We start from the raw sequence: 16,495 nt of genomic DNA, 5'->3' as shown, positions 1-16,495 counted from the left end.
AGTCATGCGAGCAATGTCAGTGGATTGCAATGGAGGATTGGATAGTGACTCCAGCATAAGAACTTCAGACATGGCACTTACTGCAAAACCAGCAGTCTATATTGGTAAATGGCTAAGGGCATCAGCATTGTTGATTACTTTTCCTGACCGGTACTGTAGCTCAGCGTCATATGCATTTAGCATTACAGAACAGCGGAGCATACGTAGTGATATCATTTGAGGGGTAGGCCCATTATTTTTGAACAGACCCAAAAGAGGCCTGTGGTCTGTTATAATAGTGAAACTTCTTCCATATAAGTTACTCATGAAATTTCTTTACTCCTGCCACAATGGCTAAAGCTTCCTTATCAATTTGTGCAGAGTTTCTTTCTGTAGTACTCATTGTTCTTAAATAGTAAGGAATTGGAGCTTCTTGTCCTCCACTAACTGTATGACACAAAACTGACCCTATTCCATAAGGTGATGCATCACAGGTGATAGTAAGGGACCTGTTTAGATCATAATGCACCAATACACTATCAGATGACAATATTTTCTTGGCATCATTAACCCCTTCCCACTGCAGCCACTTTTGACCTTCCTGACAGAGCCTTATTTTTCAAAAATGACATGTGTCACTTTATGTGGCAATAACTTTGGAATGCTTTTACCTATCCAAGCGATTCTGAGATGTTTTCTCGTGACACATTGGACTTTCAGGTTAAGAATTTGTACTCGGCACACCTTGCTTGTGTTACAAAAATATATATTTTTATTATGGATGCCAGAGGCTGCATGTGCGACGTCGACGTTTCGGTCGATAAGACCTTCGTCGGGCACTGAGCCGTGCTGGGGACTGGATCGGTGCAAAATATAATGCGTATGTAGCGCTGCTATAGTGAGTACTGGGCGGCTTACCGCTCTAGATGGGCGCCCAACGAAGGTCTTATCGACCGAAACGTCGACGTCGCACATGCAGCCTCTGGCATCCATAATAAAAATATATATTTTTGTAACACAAGCAAGGTGTGCCGAGTACAAATTCTTAACCTATACCTGGGTTGGTACCCTACCTCGAGCACCCAAAGAAACCAGTGCCATCTGAACACAACCATATACACATTGGACTTTCAGTTAGTGGTAAAATTTGGTCGATACATTCAGTATTTAATTGTGAAAAACACCAACATTTTGTGAAAAATTGCAAAGATTTACATTTTTCTAAATTTAAATGTATCTGCTTGTAAGACAGATAGTAATACCACACAAAATAGTTGCTAATTAACATTTCCCATATGTCTACTTTAGAATGGCATTGTTTGGTTTATTTTGCATCCTTTTATTTTTCTAGGAGGTTACAAGGCTTAGAACTTTAGCAGAAATTTGCCACATTTTCAAGAAAATGTCAAAAGGCTATTTTTACAGGGGCCAGTTCAGTTGGGAAGTGGCTTTGAGGGGCACATATAATACAAACCCCAATAAGTCCCCCCATTTTAGAAACGTCATCCTCAAAGTATTCAAAACAGCATTTAGAAAGTTTCTTAACCATTTAGGCGTTTCACAAGGATCAAAGCAAAGTGGAGGTGAAATGTACAAATTTTATTTTTTTTAGAGATATCCATATTAAATCCATTTTTTTCTGTAACACAGAAGGTTTTACCAGAGAAACACAAAATATCCCACATGTGGCCCTAGTGCGCTAATTTACTGACGCACAGGTCTCAGGAGCAAAGGAGCACCTAAGGGATTTTTGGGCCTTCTTTTTATTAGAATATATTTTAGGCACCATGTCAGGTTTGAAGAGGCCTTGTGATGCCAAAACAAAGAAAACACCCCAAAAAAGACCCCATTTTGGAAATGACACACTACAAGGAATTCATCTAGGGGTGTAGTGAGCATTTTGACCCCACAGATGTTTCATAGATTTTATTAGAATTCGAACACGAAAAATAAACGAATAGCGTAGTCGACTATCAATTGTGATGGAAACGGAAACCTATGGTTTATGTCAGTCAGGGCATCGTTCTGATGGAAAGCTCAGACGGATCGTCGGAACGGAGCCCAGAAGCAGATGTGAACGAAGCCTTAATTGTGCATTTATAATCGGCACAAATTCTGTCTTCACCATTTGATTTCATAACCGGAACAATAGGTGTAGCCCAGGCAGGGTGCGTGACTGCAATGAATGAACCTTGTTCCAGTAAGCGTTCAATTTCTGCGTCTATTTTTGCACAGCTAGCAAATGGAACAGGTCGTGGTTTGATGCGTATCGGAGGTACATTTGGATCTAATTTAAAAGATATTGGTGGTCCTGTGAATTTTCCGAGACCTTCTTCAAACACAACAGAAAAGTCTCTAATGACATCCAGCAGACAGTCCATTTTCACCTGGTGTATTCCTGTTAGCTGAATACCTAGAGGTTCAAACCAATCTACTCCTAGTAAACTCGCACGATGGCCTTTAGTGATGATAATTCGCAGATTGCCTTTTTCATAGTACACATTGACAAAACACGCAGCCATTATTTCCACTTCCTGTTTATTATAATCTGAGTATAACTTCACATGGGACTATAGGAGGACTGTTTGTTGAAAAGTTTCCTCAGAGATCAAGGAATATTGAATCCAGAATCCACCTCCATTTTGGATTTTACTCCATTCAGTGTTACCTCACTATGCTGCTTATGTCCCTTTTTGTAAGTTTCTATTCTGTTGACAAATTCTGAGGCATATTCACTGTCATCTAATTCAGGAACATCACTTCATATATTAACCTTATGGTCGGATTTGTGTGAGGAGTTCTCTTTTACTTGTTTGTGTCTTGGTATATTTTGTCCCTGTCGACACTCTCTGTATGTGACCGTGCCGTTTACATTGGTGGAAGACAGCATTCTTAATCAATGACATTGATCTCGTCTGTGATTTCCCCCACAATTGTAGCAATTATGAGCTATAGCGAAGGTTAAGTTTCGTTTGGCTTAGACCTTAATGACCATGCCACATTTGTCAAATCTGGTATGTCTGACTTTATCAGGGAATAACTCTGTGAAAGTTTTGAATATCCAAGTAATTCTGACATTGTTTTTTCATCACATGCTGTACTTTATTTTAGTGGTAAAAGTAGACTGATACAATTTGTGGAAATTAATTAAAAAATAGAAAAATTGAAGAAATTTTGTAAAAATGTACATTTTTCCCCATTTTTAACTGCAATATGTCACATATGTACAATTTTTTTAAATTAAATATATATTTCCATCTCTTTACTCTATTTTGGCAGCACTTTTGAAAAAATAAAATAAATTTTCAGCAATCTAGAGGACTTACAAATTGAATAATAATTGTATACATTTTGAAGTACATTTTGTTTTCCTGCACCAAGCCAGGTTTTCAGAGGCTCATAGGTCTCAGAATGATGGAAACCCCCACAAATGACCCCATTTAGAAAACTAGACCCCTTAAGGTATTTATCTAGGGGTATAGTAAGTATTTTGACCTCACAGTTTTTTGCTAAATTTAATACATAACAGGTGAACAAAAAAACAAAATGTAACTTTTTTCATAAAAGTATCAGTTTGAAGACCGATTTCTTTGTAAAGCGAAAATGAAGAAACACACCACAAAATCTATCACCCTGTTTCTCCTGTTTTCAAAAATACCCACATTGTAGCCTTAATGCGTTGCCTGGACACACGGCAGGGCCCAAAAGGAAGGGAGCACCCGGAGGCTTTCAGGACTCATATTTTGCTTGAAAATATTTTAGGCCCCACTGTACATTTGGAGAGGCTTTGAGCTGCCAGAACGATATAAACTCCCCATAAACGACCCCATTTACAAAACTAGACCCCTTAAGGTATTTATTTAGGGTATAGGAAGTATTTTGACTCCACAGTTTTTTGCTAAATTTAATGCATAGCAGGTGAAAAAAAAATTAATTTCACTTTTTTCATAAAAGTATCAGTTTGAAGAACGATTTCTTTGTAAAGCGAACATGAAAATGAAGATAACATTTAGCAAACCGAGCAATACCCCCAGATATACCAGTAGGTCCTAGTGACTGATAGATTAAACCAAAAAAGAAGAAAAAGTCACGACCATGTAATTGAAAGAATACAAAAAAATCCTTTATTAATGTCAATTAAACACATGCAAACAGACAAAACTGAACAAGATAAAATAACATAACCCTCGCAGGATAGAAAGATGGAATCAGAACACTAAAGCAGCAGAACACCCAGATAGTAATCCGGTCACAAGATCACCCAGAATGCTAAAGTGCATGGATAGTGGATTTTTAAAACAGGTAATAGGTATAGCACATTTGCACAGATTGATATATATATACGTAAATAAATGTCAATACAATCGCATAAATCACGTTTGAACAACAGTATACCTACATCTGTAAAGTACGGGAATAGCCAGGAGATCAAGGCCTGGGGACCGCTGCTGAACCCGACGCACGTTTCGCTGATGCTTCGTCAGGGTTTCAAAATCTATCACCCTGTTTCTCCTGTTTTGAAAAATACCCACATTGTGGCCCTAATGCGTTGTTTGGACACACGGCAGGGCCCCAAAGGAAGGGAGCACCTGGAGGCTTTCAGGACTCATATTTTGCTTGAAAATGTTTTAGGCCCCACTGTACATTTGGAGAAGCTTTGAGCTGCCAGAACGATAGAAACTCCCCATAAACTACCCCATTTAGAAAACACTATGCCTCCATGTTTTACACACTACACTCACGATTTTGCATCACTCACAGCCCTGATTTCTACACACTACACTTAGTACACCATACACAGTACTTTATTATTTTTTCAATTACACATTTACTTCCATGCCCAACACACCACTCCCCTCAAGGTTAGTGGGAGTGGCTATCATTATTTAAACACAGTGGTAATGAAGGGAAAAGGGAATGGGAGGAAACCTCCAGCTCACCAGTCTGATACTCCTGTGTTGATAATCGCCCGGATCATCCGCGACGGCACACGGCAGGTAATAGTAGAAAAAACAGAGAAGATCCAGCGATATGTGGTATGAATTGGAAAAACTCAATTTCCACTTTATTCAGATGCAAGCAAACACAGCTTAGAAAAAACACCAAGAGGCCTTGATCTAGCCATGATTAAGAGCACAGCCAGTGCTTGAAACGCGTAGGCTTTTTTACTGCCATAATTTACCACCTTGTCATTTCTCCTGGTGTTTTTTCTAAGCTGTGTTTGCTTGCATCTGAATAAAGTGGAAATTGAGTTTTTCCAATTCATACCACATATCGCTGGATCTTCTCTGTTTTTTCTATTATTTAAACACACCTGGGCACTTCCCTTCATCAGCATTCTCTGACCTGGTCGTGTCCTGTTTGGAACGGGTTTTTTACCCTCCTCGTAATCTGTGAGTATGGCCTTTTCTGTGTTTTTAATTACATTCTGTGTCCCAATTTTTTTTGCATTTAGAAAACTAGACCCCTTAAGGTATTTATCTAGGGGTATAGTTAGCATTTTTACCACACAGGTTTTTCACTAAATATATTGGAATTAGTCTGTAAAAATTAAAATCTACTTTTTTTCTGAAACAACATAGAAAATTGTAATATTTACAAGGAATAACGAAGAAAATGCACCCCAACATTTGTAAAGCAATGTCTCCAGATTACAACAATACCCCATATGTGGTAATAAACTGCTGTTTGGACCCACAGCAGGGCTCAGAAGGGAAGGAGCGCCATTTGGATTTTGGATTTCTGATTTTGCTGGAATGCTTGTCGGTGCAATGTCGCATTTGCAATGCATTGGAGGGACCAAAACAGTGGAAACCACCAAAAGTGACCCCATTTTGGAAAAACCTTCAAGGAATTTTTCTAGGGGTATAGTGAGCATTTAGACCCCACGGGTCTTTTGCAGAGTTTATTAGAATTAGGGCGCGAAAATTAATATCAAACTTTTTTCCACTAAATGTTGAATTTTCTCATTTTCACAAGGGATAAAGGAGGAAAAAAACAACCATTTTTTATAAAGCAATTTCTCCCGAGTACGGAAATACCCCACATGTGGTCATACGTTTTTTCATTAGAAATGAATTAACCCTTTCAGGACTGCTTATGTTAGATTTTCACTCCATGCCTTCCAAGAGCCATAACTTTTTTATTTTTCCATCAATAGAGTGGTACGAGGGCTTATTTCTTAAGGGAGGAGCTGTAGTTTTTATTGGTACCATTTTTTGGTACATAAAAAGTGATTAAAAAGTTGTATTACATTTTTTATTTAGAGCTAAGGTGACAAAAAAAAAAGCGATTTTGGTGGTTTGAATTATTAAATTTTTTTAAGGTCTTCACCGTGCGAATTAAATAATGGTATATTGTAGTAGTTTGGACTTTTACGGACGTAGCGATACTAATTTTGTTCATTTTTTTTACATTACTTTAGAAGAAAAATTGGAAAAGGTTTTTTTTTTTAACTTGAAAAAAATTCTCAATACTAATAGCTTTAATTCGTCTATACATTTTATTAATCCCCTTAGGGGACTAGATCCAGCGATCATTGCATACTAATGTATTGCAGTATATTGTTATTCTTACAGGCTTCTGTAACAGAGCGATCCCTGTACCTGTCCATTAGTCCCGGGTGTCAGCTGTAATACACAGCTGACACCCGCAGCGTATGGAGCGGGCTCAGCATGTGAGCCGGCTCCATACATCAACCCCCGCACCATGACGGGCAATTAAGTCATAGTGCGCAAAGGGGTTAGTGCACAGCGTATGGTTCAAAGTGAAAATTGCAATTTTCCACTGATATGCCATTTTAGTGCATAATAGGTGGTGCCCAGTTTGTGCCACGGAAGACAAATACCTCATAAAACGTTAAGCGGGTTCTCTCGGGTATGGCGATGCCATATATGTGGGCGCAAACTGCTGCTTGGGCACGCTGCAGGGCTCAGAAGGGGGGGAGCGCCATTTTGCTTTTGGAGCGCAGATTTTGCTTGGTAGTAGTTTTGTTTGGGGTTTCACTGGTATTTCAGTTTATAATGTGGGGGTATATGTAATCTGTGCGGGGTACATCAGGGCATAATAAGAGGGTACAATAATGGGGTAAATAAATAATATTTCATAGATATGTGGCCGGTGTCGCAAAAAGTCTTATTATAGGTAAAAAAAAGTATTTTGTGTTTATATAACTTATAACTCATTTTTACACTTTTTTTTAAAAACATTTATTACTTATTTTTACTTTTTTTACTTGTCCCACTAGGGGACTGCGAGACTTGCAGCTTTGATCGCTGCTAGAGTACATTACACTACACACGTAGTGTAATGTACTCCTAACTGTCATTGTGACGTAACTGTCACACTGACAGAAAGACGAGGAGGATCGGCCGGAGGCTGCTCCTCCGAGGCTTCCATACATGGCAATCCGGACGCCATTGTCTAGCCTCCGATTGCCACAGTAAGCATCGGCAGCACCCACAATTACTTTGTGGGGGCTGCCGATGTGCTTCAAACCACTTAAATGGCAAAAGCAGCGGCGATGGTCCGCTGACCGACAAGACTGATGTGTCAGCTGTCTAGGACAGCTGTCAGCGCGGGCTTGTCACTCTGTGTTTACACAGAGTGATAGTTTGAAATACTGATGAAAATGAACGTCATGATGCGCGATCTAGCAGCTGACCATGACTTTCATTTTCGTCATCGGTCGGGAAAGGGTAAATAGGGACTCTAAAATGTTGTCGTTTTCTGACGATCTGCGCAGCTCAGCAATGTAAGCCGCAATACTTTCACCTGGAAGCTGATTCATTTTATTAATATGGAAACGCCTCACAGTTTCAGGTGGGGTAGCAGCAAAATTATTTTTAACACTAATAATCTTCTCAAAAGAATAGTCACTGGGTTTCGCAGGGGACACCAGAGAACGGGCAATATCAAATGTCTTGGGGCCTACGACACTCAGCAGCACGGCTCGTTTCTGAACAGCATCAGATACTTTATTTGCTTCTAGGTAAAACATGAATCTTTCAGCATATGAATTCCATAAATATGGGTTTGAGACATGAAATTCCTCCATTTGACCGTCGGTAGCCATTTTATAGTTGTAGTATTGTATTAGCTGAGCCGTATAGCAACTGGAATTCAATATTTTCTCTAATCAAATGAAGTCTGTATAATCCTACTGCTCAGCGTCCCTTCCTAGTCGCCAATTGTTATGTTTAGTAATGAATTATGATTGAATATGACAACGATGCGACAACAACAATATACGGTATGCTCTTTTTACTGGTTAACAAAATGGAGAATGAGAATAATTACCAACAAGTCTACATATATGAGAACGAACATACAAATATATGACATCCAGTTACAGTGCCATCTAGTGACACTGGACAGTCAATACATTACAAATATTAGAATTATAATGGGGACAGTTGAACTTCCAGATTATCTCTAGTCACTAGCTACAGACCAATGTCACTTGTAAACCCTGACGGTAAAATCTATGCCAAGATACTTTCATCTCGTCTCCTAGACATTTTACCGGAACTTATTGTAGGTCACCAAGTGGGTTTTATTAAATTAAGACAGGTCTCTGTTGGCAGATTTATAGAGCCGGTCTGTTGGGCTGAGCTCCATTGAATGCCTTCCCTGCTCCTCTCATTGGATGCGGAGAAGACATATAACAGAGTACATTGGGGTTTGTCTTTTCAGTGTTTGAATAATGTGGTCTCTGCCGCCATATCTTACAGGCTATTATGGTCCTTTATTCATGTCCCTCAGCCAGAGTTCTCACAAACGATATTCTCTCAGAAACTTTCTCCAATGGTACCAGGCGGGGCTGCCTTCTCTCACCTTTGATTTTGCTTCTTTTAGAACCGCTGACCACAGCCATTAGAGCGAGCCCTGACATTAACCCGTTAGTGACCGCCAATACGCCTTTTAACGGCGGCCACTAACGGGCTTTATTCTGATGCATATGTCTTTTTACGGCACTGCATCAGGATAAAGTAAACAGAGCAGGGAACGTCAAATCTCCCTGCTCTCAGCTGCCAGAGGCAGCTGAGGACTGGGGGCGTCCCTGCTCTGCCGTGTGAGATCGATATAAGTATCGATCTCACCCATTTAACCCCTCAGATGCGGTGCACAATAGCGAGCACCGCATCTGAGTGGTTTTGGAGAGAGGGAGGGAGCTCCCTCTCTCTCCCACCAACACCCGGCGATAAGATCGCCGAGTGTCTGTGTCTTCAATGGCAGCCGAGGGTCTAATAAAGGCCCCCAGGTCTGCCTGTAGCGAATGCCTGCTAGGTCATGCCGGAGGCATGACCTAGCAGATGCCTGTCCGTTTTGAAAAACTTTCTCCAATGGTACCAGGCGGGGCTGCCTTCTCTCACCTTTGATTTTGCTTCTTTTAGAACCGCTGACCACAGCCCATAGAGCGAGCCCTGACATTAAAGTATCACGCACATGATAGGCCTATTCGCTGATGATATTATCATTGCATTACCAAACCCTATTAAATCCCTGACAGCAACATATCTTGTCCTCAAATTCTTTAGTACAATCTCCTATTATAAAATTAATTAAACGAAATCTCAGAGGCCAAAATATTCCACCTAATACAGAGCAACATATCAAAGCCTCTTTCCCCTTCCCTTGGCGGGAGAATTATATTCACTATTTATAGGTAAAGAACTAATAATGTAATATAATCTTGAACCACTAATACCTCGCTTGCAAGTGGAAACTTGATAGACTATCCTAGTTAGAAACATCCTGGATAGGGCAGATATCACTTTATAAAATTCTCATATTTCCAACACTCCTTTACCTGCTACGTACTCTCCTAATACCTATACTAAATTATATAAACAAAAAAACGACATGTCCAAATGAACTATTTTATTGGGCAGGAAAGCGACCAAGGATCCCCTTTCGCACAATGATGCGTCACCCCTCATTTGGAGGCCTAGTCCTCTCTGACCTTTCCAAATACCATAAGGCATCAATCCTAGATCAAACCAAAGATTAGTGGTTATCTTAGACTGACAAACCATGGGATTCAATTGAATTGGCTGTTTTGGTTGCTCATGGATTGAAAGCGCAGGATTCACAGAAGTCAGGATTCACAGAAAACAGCAATTTTTCCATAGTTTTTTATTACATTTTTTATGGCGTTCACCGTGCGGATTAAATATTGTAATAGATTTTAATAGATTTATAGTCGGGGTTGTTACGGACGCGGCGATACCAAATATGTGTAACTTTTTTACTTTATTTAGTTTTTTTTAATACAAAAGCAGTTTGTAAGGGGAAAAGCTGGGTTTTTCATTTTTTTTAAAAAAATTTTTTAAAATTAACTTTATTAAACTTTTTTTTTACTTTTTTACTAGTCCCACTAGGGGACTTTAATATGCGATTCTCCGATCGCTATTATAATACACTGCAATACTTTTGTATTGCAGTGTATTACTGCATGTCCGTTTTTCAAAACGGACAGGCATCTGCTAGGTCATGCCTCCGGCATGACCTAGCAGGCATTCGCTAAAGGCAGACCTGGGGGCCTTTATTAGACCCTCGGCTGCCATTGAAGACACAGACACTCGGCGATCTTATCGCCGGGTGTCGGTGAGAGAGAGAGGGAGCTCCCTCCCTCTCTCCAAAACCTCTCAGATGCGGTGCTCGCTATTGTGCACCGCATCTGAGGGGTTAAATGGGTGAGATCGATACTTATATCGATCTCACACGGCAGAGCAGGGACGCTCCCAGCCCTCAGCTGCCTCTAGCAGCTGAGAGCAGGGAGATTTGACGCTCCCTGCTCTGTTTACTTTAGCAGGATGCAGTGCCGTAAAAAGACATATGCATCAGAATAAAGCCCGTTAGTGGCCGCCGTTAAAAGGCGTATTGGCGGTCACTAACGGGTTAATGTCAGGGCTCGCTCTAATGGCTGTGGTCAGTGGTTCTAAAAGAAGCAAAATCAAAGGTGAGAGAAGGCAGCCCTGCCTGGTACCATTGGAGAAAGTTTTTGAGAGAATATCGTTTGTGAGAACTCTGGCTGAGGGACATGAATAAAGGACTATAATAGCCTGTAAGATAAGGCGGCAGAGACCACATTATTCAAACACTGAAAAGACAAACCCCAATGTACTCTGTTATATGTCTTCTCCGCATCCAATGAGAGGAGCAGGGAAGGCATTCAATGGAGCTCAGCCCAACAGACCGGCTCTATAAATCTACCGCCTGAGGCCTGTCTTAATTTAATAAAACCCACTTGGTGACCTACAATAAGTTGTGGTAAAATGTCTAGAAGACGAGATGAAAGTATCTTGGCATAGATTTTACCGTCAGGGCTTACAAGTGACATTGGTCTGTAGCTAGTGACTAGAGATAATCTGGAAGTTCAACTGTCCCCATTATAATTCTAATATTTGTAATGTATTGACTGTCCAGTGTCACTAGATGGCACTGTAACTGGATGAGATATATTTGTATGTTCGTTCTCATATATGTAGACTTGTTGGTAATTATTCTCATTCTCCATTTTGTTAACCAGTAAAAAGAGCATACCGTATATTGTTGTTGTCGCATCGTTGTCATATTCAATCATAATTCATTACTAAACATAACAATTGGTGACTAGGAAGGGACGCTGAGCAGTAGGATTATACAGACTTCATTTGATTAGAGAAAATATTGAATTCCAGTTGCTATACGGCTCAGCTTATACAATACTACAACTATAAAATGGCTACCGACGGTCAAATGGAGGAATTTCATGTCTGAAACCCATATTTATGGAATTCATATGCTGAAAGATTCATGTTTTACCTAGAAGCAAATAAAGTATCTGATGCTGTTCAGAAACGAGCCGTGCTGCTGAGTGTCGTAGGCCCCAAGACATTTGATATTGCCCGTTCTCTGGTGTCCCCTGCGAAACCCAGTGACTATTCTTTTGAGAAGATCATTAGTGTTAAAAATAATTTTGCTGCTACCCCACCTGAAACTGTGAGGCGTTTCCATATTAATAAAATGAATCAGCTTCCAGGTGAAAGTATTGCGGCTTACATTGCTGAGCTGCGCAGATCGTCAGAAAACGACAACATTTTAGAGTCCCTATTTACCCTTTCCCGACCGATGACGAAAATGAAAGTCATGGTCAGCTGCTAGATCGCGCATCATGACGTTCATTTTCGTCAGTATTTCAAACTATCACTCTGTGTAAACAGAAAAATAGTATCAATAAAAACTTCAATCCGTCCCGCAAAAAACAAGCCTTTACACAGCTTTTTTGACTAAAAAATAAAAAAATTCTGGCTCTCAGAATACGGTGACACAGAAAATGATTTATAAATAAGTGATTTTATTGTGCAAACGCTAAAAAAAGGAAAAAACCTATATACATATGGTATCGCCTTATTGTACCAACTCGCGGAATAAAGTAAAAATTTCATTTATAGCGTACGGTGAACGTCGCTAAAAAATAAATAAATAATGTCGGCAGAATTCCTGGTTTTTGATCAGGATTGCAAGAAAATTCAATAAAAAGTGGTCAAAAAATCGCATGTACCCCAAAATGCTACCAATGAAAACTACAGATTGTCCCGAAACAAATAAGCCCTCCGGTGGGGAAAAAATAAAAAAGTTCTGGCTCTCAGAATATGGCGATGCAAAATGTGCAGAGTGTTCCGAAAGCGGAAAAGGTCGGGCGCCATTTATCAGTGCGACACCGGCCATATATCTATGAAATATTATTTATTTACCCCATTATTGTACCCTCTTATTATGCCCTGATGTACCCCGCACAGATTACATATACCCCCACATTATAAACTGAAATACCAGCGAAACCCCAAACAAAACTACCACCAAGCAAAATCTGTGCTCCAAAAGCAAAATGGCGCTCCCTCCCTTCTGAGCCCTGCAGCGTGCCCAAGCAGCAGTTTGCGCCCACATATATGGCATCGCCATACCCGAGAGAACCCGCTTAACGTTTTATGAGGTATTTGTCTTCTGTGGCACAAACTGGGCACAACATATTATGCACTAAAATGGCATATCAGTGGAAAATTGCAATTTTCCCTTTGAACCATCCGCTGTGCACTAACCCCTTTGCGCACTATGACTTAATTGCCCGTCATGGTGTGGGGGTTGATGTATGGAGCGGGCTCACATGCTGAGCCCGCTCCATACGCTGCGGGTGTCAGCTGTGTATTACAGCTGACACCCGGGACTAATGGACAGGTACAGGGATCGCTCTGTTACAGAAGCCTGTAAGAATAACAATATACTGCAATACATTAGTATTGCAGTGTATTGTACCAGTGATCCAATGATCGCTGGATCAAGTCCCCTAAGGGGATTAATAAAATGTGTAGAAGAATTATAGTTATTAGTAGTGAGAATTTTTTTTCAAGTTAAAAAAAAAAAGCTTTTCCCATTTTTCTTCTAAAGTAATGTAAAAAAATGAACAAAATTGGTATCGCTACGTCCGTAAAAGTCAGAACTACTACAATATACCATTATTTAATTCGCACGGTGAAGACCTTAAAAAAATGTAATAATTCAAACCACCAAAATCGCTTTTTTTTTGTCACCTTAGCTCTAAAAAAAAAATGTAATACAACTTTTTAATCACTTTTTATGTACCAAAAAATGGTACCAATAAAAACTACAGCTCCTCCCTTAAGAAATAAGCCCTCGTACCACTCTATTGAAGGAAAAATAAAAAAGTTATGGCTCTTGGAAGGCGGGGAGTGAAAATCTAACATAAGAAAGCAAAAAATGGATCAGTCCTGAAAGGGTTAAATCATTTCTAATGAAAATATGTATGACCACAAATGGGGTATTTCCGTACTCGGGAGAAATTGCTTTATAAAAAATGGTTGTTTTTTTCCTCCTTTATCCCTTCTGAAAATGAGAAAATTCAACATTTTAGTGGAAAAAAGTTTGATTTTAATATTCGCGCCCTAATTCTAATAAACTCTGCAAAAGACCCGTTGGGTCTAAATGCTCACTTTTGGTGGTTTCCACTGTTTTGGTCCCTCCAATGCATTGCAAATGCGACATTGCACCGACAACCATTCCAGCAAAATCAGAAATCCAAAATCCAAATGGCGCTCCTTCCCTTCTGAGCCCTGCTGTGGGTCCAAACAGCAGTTTATTACCACATATGGGGTATTGTTGTAATCGGGAGACATTGCTTTACAAATGTTGGGGTGCATTTTCTTTGTTATTCCTTGTAAATATTAAAATTTTCTATGTTGTTTCAGAAAAAAAGTAGTTTTTAATTTTTACAGACTAATTCCAATATATTTAGTGAAAAACCTGTGTGGTAAAAATGCTAACTATACCCCTAGATAAATACCTTAAGGGGTCTAGTTTTCTAAATGCAAAAAAATTGGGACACAGAATGTAATTAAAACCACAGAAAAGGCCATACTCACAGATTACGAGGAGGGTAAAAAACCCGTTCCAAACAGGACACGACCAGGTCAGAGAATGCTGATGAAGGGAAGTGCCCAGGTGTGTTTAAATAATGATAGCCACTCCCACTAACCTTGAGGGGAGTGGTGTGTTGGGCATGGAAGTAAATGTGTAATGGAAAAAATAATAAAGTACTGTGTATGGTGTACATGTGAAGTATAGGGGATATTACTAAGTGTAGTGTGTAGAAATCAGGGCTGTGAGTGATGCAAAAACGTGAGTGTAGTGTGTAAAACATGGAGGCATAGTGTTTTCTAAATGGGGTAGTTTTTGGGGAGTTTCTATCGTTCTGGCAGCTCAAAGCTTCTCCAAATGTACAGTGGGGCCTAAAACATTTTCAAGCAAAATATGAGTCCTGAAAGCCTCCAGGTGCTCCCTTCATTTGGGGCCCTGCCGTGTGTCCAAACAACGCATTAGGGCCACAATGTGGGTATTTTTCAAAACAGGAGAAACAGGGTGATAGATTTTGAACCCCTGACGAAGCATCAGCGAAACGCGCGTCGGGTTCAGCAGCGGTCCCCCGGCCTTGATCTACTGGCTATTCCCGTACTTTACAGATGTAGGTATACTGTTGTTCAAACGTGATTTCTGCGATTGTATTGACATTTATTTACGTGTATATATATATATATATCAATCTGTGCAAATGTGCTATACCTATTACCTGTTTTAAAAATCCACTATCCATGCACTTTAGCATTCTGGGTGATCTTGTGACCGGATTACTATCTGGGTGTTCTGCTGCTTTAGTGTTCTGATTCCATCTTTCTATCCTGCGAGGGTTATGTTATTTTATCTTGTTCAGTTTTTTCTGTTTGCATGTGTTTAATTGACATTAATAAAGGATTTTTTGTATTCTTTCAATTACATGGTCGTGACTTTTTTGGTTTAATCTATCAGTCACTAGGACCTACTGGTATATCTGGGGGTATTGCTCGGTTTGCTAAATGTTATCTTCATTTTCATGTTCGCTTTACAAAGAAATCGTTCTTCAAACTGATACTTTTATGAAAAAAGTGAAATTATTATTTTTTCACCTGCTATGCATTAAATTTAGCAAGAAACTGTGGGGTCAAAATACTTCCTATACCCCTAAATAAATACCTTAAGGGGTCTAGTTTTGTAAATGGGGTCGTTTATGGGGAGTTTCTATCGTTCTGGCAGCTCAAAGCCTCTCCAAATGTACAGTGGGGCCTAAAACATTTTCAAGCAAAATATGAGTCCTGAAAGTCTCCGGGTGCTCCCTTCCTTTTGGGCCCTGCCGTGTGTCCAGGCAACACATTAGGGCTAAAATGTGGGTATTTTTGAAAACAGGAGAAACAGGGTGATAGATTTTGTGGTGTGTTTCTTCATTTTCATGTTTGCTTTACAAAGAAATCGGTCTTCAAACTGATACTTTTATGAAAAAAGTTAGCTTTTTTTTTTGTTCACCTGCTATGTATTAAATTTAGCAAAAAACTGTGAGGTCAAAATACTTACTATACCCCTAGATAAATACCTTAAGGGGTCTAGTTTTCTAAATTGGGTCATTTGTGGGGGTTTCCATCATTCTGAGACCTATGAGCCTCTGAAAACCTGGCTTGGTGCAGGAAAACAAAATGTACTTCAAAATGTATACAATTATTATTCAATTTGTAAGTCCTCTAAATTGCTGAAAATGTATTTTATTTTTTCAAAAGTGCTGCCAAAATAGAGTAAAGAGATGGAAATATATATTTAATTAAAAAAAATTGTACATATGTGACATATTGCAGTTAAAAATAGGGAAAAATGTTAATTTTTACAAAATGTCTTCAATTTTTTTAATTTTTTTATTAATTTCCACAAATTGTATCAGTCTACTTTTACCACTAAAATAAAGTACAACATGTGATGAAAAAACAATGTCAGAATTACTTGGATATTCAAAACTTTCACAGAGTTATTCCCTGATAAAGTCAGACATACCAGATTGACAAATGTGGCATGGTCATTAAGGTCCAAACAGCCCCGGTCATTAAGGGGTTAAGAGACAGACTTGTGTGTAGTGTCAGAGATGAGGCGCTTCAGAGGA

This window comes from Rhinoderma darwinii, chromosome 6, assembly GCF_050947455.1.
Source record: "Rhinoderma darwinii isolate aRhiDar2 chromosome 6, aRhiDar2.hap1, whole genome shotgun sequence".
NCBI classification, from domain to species: Eukaryota; Metazoa; Chordata; class Amphibia; order Anura; family Rhinodermatidae; genus Rhinoderma; species Rhinoderma darwinii.
Note: the sequence above shows the minus strand (reverse complement) of the source record.